This window comes from Nelumbo nucifera, chromosome 5 (assembly GCF_055504915.1).
Source record: "Nelumbo nucifera cultivar China Antique chromosome 5, China Antique-T2T, whole genome shotgun sequence".
NCBI lineage: Eukaryota > Viridiplantae > Streptophyta > Magnoliopsida > Proteales > Nelumbonaceae > Nelumbo > Nelumbo nucifera.
In genome coordinates, this window is record NC_142653.1 from 17,301,408 (window position 1) to 17,310,574 (window position 9,167).

Here is a 9,167-nt window from a genome sequence, read left to right on the forward strand (position 1 = left end):
TCAGACAACTTAAACCATATATAAGACGCCCTCATCGTCATCCAAGGTATCCATTTGGTTGAACTTGATTTTTAACCCGATCCGATAACGCAATTCGGATTTTATAATTATAATTTGATTAAAAACACGGATCAACACTAATCCAATACCATAAGCATTTAAATATACATTCCTCACATCTAAAAGCCAGATTAATAATATAATTTTATTAATCTGAAATAATATATTCTTTTGTTTAAGTTGTTAAGAGAAGTGATTTGTTTAATTTAAAAACCCAATGATAAGATCCGATTATCAAATTTGGATGTTGTGCACACATCGATTTTATCCGGCCCGTTTGCCGCTCCAAGATCGAATTTCCATATTCGAAAACCGGACGCCCGAGAAGGTGACCCATTTTCGTTTCTTTAGCTGGAGCTTTGGACTATTGCTAGATTTCCCATTCTCCCTCTCTGTCCACCTGGGGAGTCTGCAACAGTCAAGAAGCCAACGAAAGAGGCGAGTGGAGCGCAGAGCCGCAGACAGCATATGCACGCTCGACCTGGCAAGCCCTAGAAACCAGTAGATGAAGCTTCAATCAGCTTCTTCAGAATCATCACAACAAAATGTAAGTTCCTTTCTAATTGGATTATCAAACAGTTTTAGGCCTGAATCCTTCAACTTGTATGAAAATAATTTTCTCAGGAGTTGGAAGATGGAAACGACAATCTTTCTTTGGTTGTCCATTTAATGAAGTCTTAAGGATTTGAGATTTGGAATTATCTCTGCAATAGTTGGCAAAGTGTTGGTTTTGTATTTGCTTCTGCTGAATAGTTCTACATGGATGTAAGAGTCAAAGTGGACAAATCCTGTGAGTTTTGATATATGGGTGCCCCTTCCTAGTTCCTATGTTTTTTTATTATAAAATATAATACAATCTAACCTAAAATATAAACTGTAGAAATGATCTATGGAGTTTGCGTCTATAATAGCTTACTTAATTTTACTGTTTGCTACAGGGGGCAAGGTGGGTTTTGTCCAGGACCCAATTGAAGCTGAATTTGCAGCAGTTTTGGAAGCTCTATTTCTTGCTAATGATAGAGGTTGGAGGGAGCTAACAATTATCTCTGATGCTAATGTGATGGTGGAGGCTATAAAAGGACATGAAGCTATCATATCTTAGCGATTTGCTTTTTTGATTGATAGAATTAGGAATTTGACTAAGTTGTTTTCTGTTGTAAAATTTTTCTATAAGCCTCGGCCCTATACTAAGCCAGCTCATATCATGGCCCAGGAGGCTAAGTCTTTAGTTGATAGTTTGTATTTGGAACTTCCCTCCTAGCTGGCTAGACCCTTTTCTCTCCCTTGTTTCTTAGTTGTTACTTCTCTTTTCACTTAGCAGAAAAAAAAAAGGTTAAGCAGATTACTGTTTTGTAAACTTTTATGTTGCTCTGTCTTGGGCTTTTATTCTATAGATTTCTGTTTTTGAATCTCTTTCTTTCTATTGGAACATAATGTACTTGTCCTTTTTTTTTCTTAATTTATTTATTAGTATGTTAATGCGGGCTTCCAAATCCATCTAAATGAGGTATTCATGCTACATGGTGGGCCACTAGATTGTCAACATAAAGACAGAAGCTCCAAAAACCCTCTTTAACAAGTTTTTTTTTTGTTTATTAATAAAAATAAAAATAATGAAAGCTGATAAACAACAACAACAACGAAAACAATAATAATAATAATAATAATAATTATTATTATTATTGTTATTATTAAATAAAATACAACAAAACTGAAAGATAGCATAAATAACAAAGAGGTAAAAAGGAGATAAATCACAAGAGTCACACTTTTTTTCTTCAGACTATTTCACTTTTAGCTGAGACCTAATTAACTGGACTATGAGTTTAACCATTAGTCCATTACTTCCTTTTGTTTTTGACTCACAACTAGTGGTGGCAATTGGGCGGGTTGGGTTGGGTTGGGTTGAGCTTCAACCCAACCCATTTAATCTGTCAATCCGTTAATGACCCAATTATGTAAAATTAAATGGGTTGGGTTTAGCCCAAACCCGCTTTAATCCAATCCGACCCGCCCAAACCCATTAATCTTATATTTATGTACTTAAAACAGAAAACTAACTCCATTCTCATAAATAAGTTGGTCATAGCTTAGTGGTAATAGTAGTTGTTATTTAAATGGGTTGATCACACAACCTACCAAGTGAATGGATGGGTTAGATTCTGGGTGGGTTGGGCGGGTTCAACGGGTTGGTGAAAAATTGCCGCCCCTACTCACAATCAATGCTTAATGATGCATTAACTAAAATACTATTCCATAATCAGGTCACAATCTCTGTGGAGTGGCCCCAAATCAATGTTGGTGGCTTACTGTACACTCCACAAGGACACTCCCACCCCAAAAAGCAGAGAAACAATCTGAAGGTCTTTAACTTTACACATATGGTACTTTAAATTGTAGACATATAATGAGACTCATAATTTCATATAGTAGCAGGAGTGAAGGTTTACATCAACAAATCTTCTTTGATAGCCTCTTATAATATGCCCAGAAGGCTGACCGGGATTCTTGGTCAGGCACTGAATTCAAAACTACAGTTGAACATAGAAACTATCTTGGTAGCACCAGTAGGCCTATTTTTAATATTCTGACAGAGAAATTCCAACAAAGCATTCAAGCTTGGAGGGCTAGTCTTCCATTGCTTTCTGGTAAAACAATTTTGGTTTAGTCTGCATTAGCAGCCTTACCTTCTTACCTAATCTGCGGGGTGGTGTTACAAATATGTTAGAACCATGGTTTGAAGTTTCAAAACAATCAATGCTACTTTTTTCAAGTATTTAGGCATTCAAAGCATCGATAGACTATATTATTAACTTTTCACTGGAGTACAATTGCTGGGGAGCGTAGGATTAAAATTGGTGCAAATGCAGAAAATAATTTTCCTAAGTTAGCATGGAGGATATTCCAGAATCTGTTCCTCCTGATATCCAAAATTGCTTACTAATTATTGCAAGGTCTCTTTTCTAAGGGTATAAAAATCTCCAGCCAGCTTTTGATGTTGGAAGAGAATCCTAGTAGAAGAGAACATGCTAAACAAAGGGTTTAAATGGTGCATAGGGGATGGTACCTAATTGAATGTATGATCTGATCAGTAGGTTCAAAGGGCAGCCAATAGTATGGCAGATACATTAGCAAAGAGGTGGGGAGATCAAATATTTTGGGCTCAGCTGTAAGCAAACACAAAGGGAGAGATAGTTATATGTTCTCTCCAAGGATTTATGTAAATATGTATCATTTATATTGATGGTTACTTATCAAAAATAAAAGACATACCATTAGGAAAGCTTTCTATACAACCCATACCAGATCCTCATGAACAGATCTCAAGGTAAGGGACATTATTAATTATTGCCCTCATAGCTGGGAGATGGGAATATTGAACATCTATCCGAAGTGATATACATAATTACATGGTAATCTGAAAGACCGATAACCTGCAATCCTGAGTTTGTAGATAACATAGTTTGGCACCATTATAAATCAGGAAAAGTAACTAGTAAATCAATCTCTGACTGGCTTATTAAAGCGAAAACACCCCGGCAGTGCAGTGGTAAAGACTGCAGGCAATGAATCAGAAAATATTCTTTGGTTTCTACCAGAAATAGAATTAACACAAAAGATGTGCTGGTTCAGTGGGCATGAAAATAGATCAAATGTGTGCTTTTATGTCAACGTGGATGGAGGAGTATCCATATTTTAAAAGAAAGAAGCACAACCAAAGTGCAAGGGGTCCCTAGAGTCTGAGGCACAAATCAAGGTGTGAACCTGAATGAAGTGAAGATGCAGTTGAAGGGGTAAATTCATCTACTGTAACTGTTGAATACTTGTTTAATGAGAATGAAGATCTTTTCTGGGTGCCACTTGCTATAAACAACTCAGGAAATTTCCAAGCTTGGGTAACATACCTGAGGTTTTCTGATGTGAAAACTCATTAAAAGTTTATCTGGTTGATATTAAAGTTGGTCATTCTCAAACTATAACCTCTTCAAGGGGTTTCCACTATTCTTCTTCTTTTCAATTTTCATTTACAGTGACTTTACATTCTATTGATTCAGAACATGGTGAAGGAGGATTTGACATGGAGATGATTGCATGGAAAGATGAAAGTTTTCATGCTAGTGAACCTCTTCTTGTAAGCCCTCCTATTCTTCCTCTTGATGAAGCAACCATCAACAAGGAACCTGAGTAGACAAATTCCGGGTGGGATGAGGAGACTCTAGCTAATGAGATTGCTCTCTTCTACTAGTTTGTTCAAAGATAAACTGGTATGCCTTACACTTTTTGTGTGTGTGTGTGTGTGTGGGCGTGCGCACATGCATGTTTTTGGGTTTATGACATAGAACAACAAATACTGTTTCTGAATTTTTTCAAATCCATCTTACATTTTTTCCTATTCTGCCTTTCCATAGTAAAACTGAGAAGCTTACACTGCACAACTATTAAGGGTGCATGAATAAAATGTTGTCTACCTATGAGAAGACTCATTCAAAATTTCTAAAGATGTTTTTGATCTATGTAGTGACTTGATGGAGTTAGACCCATCTCATTCTAGATATTACAAGGATGGGTACAGCCAAGTCCTAATGAAACATCTCTCTCTCTCTCTCTCTCTCTCTCTCTCTCTCTCTCTTCGTGAGTGCATGCATTATCATCTTTCCAAATGATTATTGTTTAATTCATCATGTTGCATAGGAGATCAGCTAACGGGTTGGCTGATTATTTAGCTAAGCAAGGGGTGCATAAGTCTTCAGTTGTTTTGGTCTCAGTTTTAATTCTGTTTTTGTAAAGTGCCATTTTTTACTTTAAAAGAAACTAGTGGTCATAAAATATCATCCATAGTATCTGTAGCAACTAGAAGTCTGAAAAAATCAGTTTCTATCCTGTTCCTTTCTTTCTGGATCTCCCAACAACTGCAAAGACAATGAAGCTCTGAAATTTTTTTTCCTTAAAATTGCCAGGTGGCCAATTTGAAAAGATCTCATGAAGATGCAATGGATTGAAAGTTGAAACATATCATCCTACTTAAAAAGACGTATAACCATATGATTGAAGCATTACTGCAACTAACAAACATGTGCATTTGGGTCAAGCCACTTGAGTCTTAGGTCAGCCCATGCCAAATTGCACCCATTATGAATTTTACTTCTTTAATTTGATTTACTAAAATAAAATGCCAGGTGGGAAAATAAGCCTATATTGTCACATTTGGAGACGGCTATTGAACTGCTGATTTCTGAACAGGAAAAAAAAAGGGTCACATGGTAAAGTATGTAACCTATTTTGTGATGCCATCTCAGCTATTACCTGTAAAAACTAAAAACTATATATAAACAAGGTTCCCAGCCTGTTCTGTCTAAATAACTGACCTGATTTCTTTTTGCTTACTTTTTTCTTCGAAACTTGGTTACTATAATCTCAACTATGAAACTTATAATTCCCTCTATTTTCTTTTAATGAGTGTATGTATATCCAACCTGCCAATGTAACAAGGTGGGTCACCTATTATACCCTGATAAGATGTGATTGACACATTCTCGTGTTTGTGTAATTCTTCAGTTGGTTTCCAATAGAGAGTCTTTAGTGACATATTGCTGGAAATACAGAGAAGCAATTTCTTTGTATCAATTCTATCTTCCTGCAACTGAGCATATTATCATTATCAAGAATTGACTATTTTGAGTATTCGCTATGGGTCCAAATGCTAGATCTCAGCCACAATGTAACTTTGGTCAATTGAAGGTAGGATGATCCACAAATACTGTAAGACTGTTTACTTTGTTGGACTCTTTGGATTGCATTCGTTCTATTTTTCTCCTTTTTCCCATTAATAAGGCTTTATGTTGCCAGTGAAAGAAATAGGAGAAAATAGTAATTGCAATCACTATTATGGGTTAAGGTTTAGGTTTATCATGTAAAAAGTGGGAAATTAGTAAGAAATATACCTTTTTTTTGTATTTTCACTTTAAATCTTGATATTTCTACCCACATTATTTCTTATTTGCTTTAGCTATTCCTTGGTGAAATTTCATAGTCTTCTTGCAGAGTCGCTTGTCTAATTACATCGATTGACCCTATGACTGGAATGTTAAATTTGCAGCATCCTTTTGTCCTAGTACTTGTTAAGAGTTTGAATTTTTGTCTACAAAAGGAAATGAGTGTGTAGAGACTGGTTACTGGGTCTTTTAACAGGTTTGGAGTTAATGCAACTTCTTTCTTTCTTGAATGTAAGCAACAATGAGCTTAGTAATTTTACTGCATTAGAGCCTTTGAAACTGTTCAAGTCTTTAAAGGTGTTAGATATCTCCTACAATGAGGTTGGTGCACACTCTATTGACAACTCAAGGTATTTGTGCTCTTCTCTTGTCTCATATGGTAGATGATGATTGGGAAGCAGTAGTGATATTAAAGGCCCGTATATGACTCAATTAGATGTTGTAGGGATTGCAATAGTTAATGAGAAATTTAGCTTATTTTTGACAAACATTATTCCTGGTCTTGTGTAGTTTGGCGATGATATAAACTACATTAATCTTTGAACTTATATTTGATTTTTTTTTTCATTTCCTGTCCCATCTTGTTTTCTTTACAGAGTTGTGATTTTTTTTTTTCTTTTGCAAGCTGTAACATATCTGATGTAGCGCAATCCGGCTGTTCCCAGCAAGAGATGATCTGGCTTTCAGTAGATGACGGACTCGGTTGATCTGCAAAAAGTGAATTAGAAAACCTGGGGTTGCTTACTCGACGAGGTCGCTCTGATGCTTAAGTTAGTATTTGGTTGCGAACTGATAATAACTTAGAATGGAAGAGAGCTAGAGAGCAGAGATTACGCATACCTCTCACCCCCGGGGGGGTGGAGCCTTCGCAGGTTTCGCGGAGCGGTTCCAAGATCCTCGTCACGATGAGGTCTGTTTCCGCGTTAATTGGGGATAACGTTGTCAACTGATAAGATTCATCGCTTCCGCCCAAATCAAACAGGGGAGATAACATTAGCTGTTACGAGGTGTGGTCCCGTGAGGCGCGGAATCTGGTGGCGAGATCTTCGGGGTTGCCATGTAGTGGTCGATCAGTATTACCCGAGCTAGTGTCCTTTGGATCTGACCTGGTACGAATGCCAAACTGCCTTGGGACTGAGGTGGTCCTAATGCGATCGTGCACCGAGGTAGACTTGCCCCGAGGCGGTTTGGTTATTCGAGCTCGATCCGTTGCAAACTTGGTGCATCGGACTGAGCTATCATCCTGCTAGTTAGGTCGTGTCCACGTGTCCCCCTATTATTAGGCCGGACCAAATCACCTTACATCAATCTCAATTATAATGTAATTTATCAGGGAAAATCGTATCATTTTTCTACTTGTAGAGTGGGTATTGACAAAAAATTAACCAATTCTGCAAGGACATGGATGAACACGGGAATTACAATTTGATGCATGTTGGGAAATGGAAAAAACAAGGATTTCCATTTAAATTAATCCATATATTTTAATTATATTTCTCTATAGAAAAAGGTCTAAACGCTCATCTTTCTTATTAATCGATGGTGCTTCGTAAGATAAATAACATTCAATAAAGTAGCTGTTTGTTTATGTGACTTGAGAAAGGAGAGAAGAAAGCGTCCACGAGTTTGGAATGCGAATTGTCTAATATAGACACTTCATCCATTTAAGAGAGCTCATATAAACTCTGCATGAAAGTTGGGTTTATTAATCATGTTGTTAAATACATGTCCAAGACTCTTGCAACATGATCTGACATCGCACACCTCATACATGACAGGTGCCAGCATGTGAGATGTTTGGTATCTATAAAGAAATCGGATTTGATCCTCACAAGATCGGGCAAACAGTTGCAGTTTTGTATTGGGAATATTTTCCTCATGAAAAAAAAAAACATACAAGTATGTTTGAAGATGTTTCCGATGTATGGTTGTAAAGGGCCATAAATACTGAAGCCGATTATGTTCAATGTCAGATCATATTGGTACTCATCAGGAAAAGCAGTCACTTGCAGAGTTATTCATAGTTTCATTGATGAAGAGTTAATATCAATGTGGGTCTCACGCATATTTTTTGTTCCTTTGGAATTGATTTCAAGTTCAATGTAGATTCAACCTTGTCTCTTGTAAGGGTATTTTTTTTGTCCCACTGTGACGTGGGACCCTTACAGCAGTGCGTACAAAGAGAGACTCAAAAGGAGCGAATGCAGATTCCTTGGGAGTTAGGTCTGGACTCTGGCCGTCTGGAGTCATTCCGGATCTTTTACCCACAAATTCTTCCCATATCCCTACTCATAACACACTTATTCCCAATACATGTATGTCTGTAGTGTCGTGTGGATAGAGAGATGTGAGTGGGAATGGTTTGTGGATAGGAGATTCGAGCTCATATACCATTCATAGATGAATTGGGATTTGCTCCTCACAGAGTGCGGCTAAAACACATTTCCCATGAATAATAATATGATGTGCGGCTAAAACATGCAGTGAGGCCAATGTGAGGAGTGCCCTGTAAGGACCAGATCTAGATTCTCCATAAATGTGTTATACGGTGATAGAATTCCCTGCAAATAAAAACCTGCTCACATTCAGAACATTTCTCCCATGAATTTGAATCAAACCACATATTGAGGACCTCTCTCATGAATTTAACATACATATCAGATCTAGATTCTCCATAAATGTGTTATACGGTGATAGAATTCCCTGCAAATAAAAACCTGCACACATTCAGAACATTTCTCCCATGAATTTGAATCAAACCACATATTGAGGACATCTCTCATGAATTTAACATATATATGGGAGCAAGGTGCCAATAAGTGGGTTGGTAAGGTCTCCTGCTGGCCATAGTGGAGATTTGGGATGGAATCCCGCCTGCACATGGGTTGGGGATGGGCTACCCTCTGTTGTGTAGCCCTTCAAAAGAAATCGAAGAAAAAACATGTATAGGAAGTTCATAACCTTGTAACTTGCCCTATGTTTTATTACTTCCATTCAGCACTAACCTATTCATGGGGCTTTGCCTCTACATTAACAGAATATGCTCAGGCCCAAGCTTGAGCCTGGCCCAATCATCAGGCCTAGGTCTTGAGATCGAGCCCGGCCAAAAATTTG

The 9,167-nt window shown here is 37.4% G+C and overlaps 1 long non-coding RNA gene across 2 annotated transcripts; it reads left to right on the forward strand.

Moving 5' to 3' along the window:
- Positions 1-357: 357 nt before the first annotated feature.
- Positions 358-1,471, forward strand: LOC104595507 (uncharacterized). Of its 2 annotated transcripts, XR_016075896.1 has the most exons (3): positions 426-607; positions 685-850; positions 999-1,471. It is a non-coding gene; the product is annotated as an uncharacterized LOC104595507 (long non-coding RNA). The 2 variants fall into 2 exon arrangements; XR_734885.3 differs by lacking the exon at positions 685-850 and having other exon boundaries at positions 358-607.
- Positions 1,472-9,167: the final 7,696 nt, after the last annotated feature.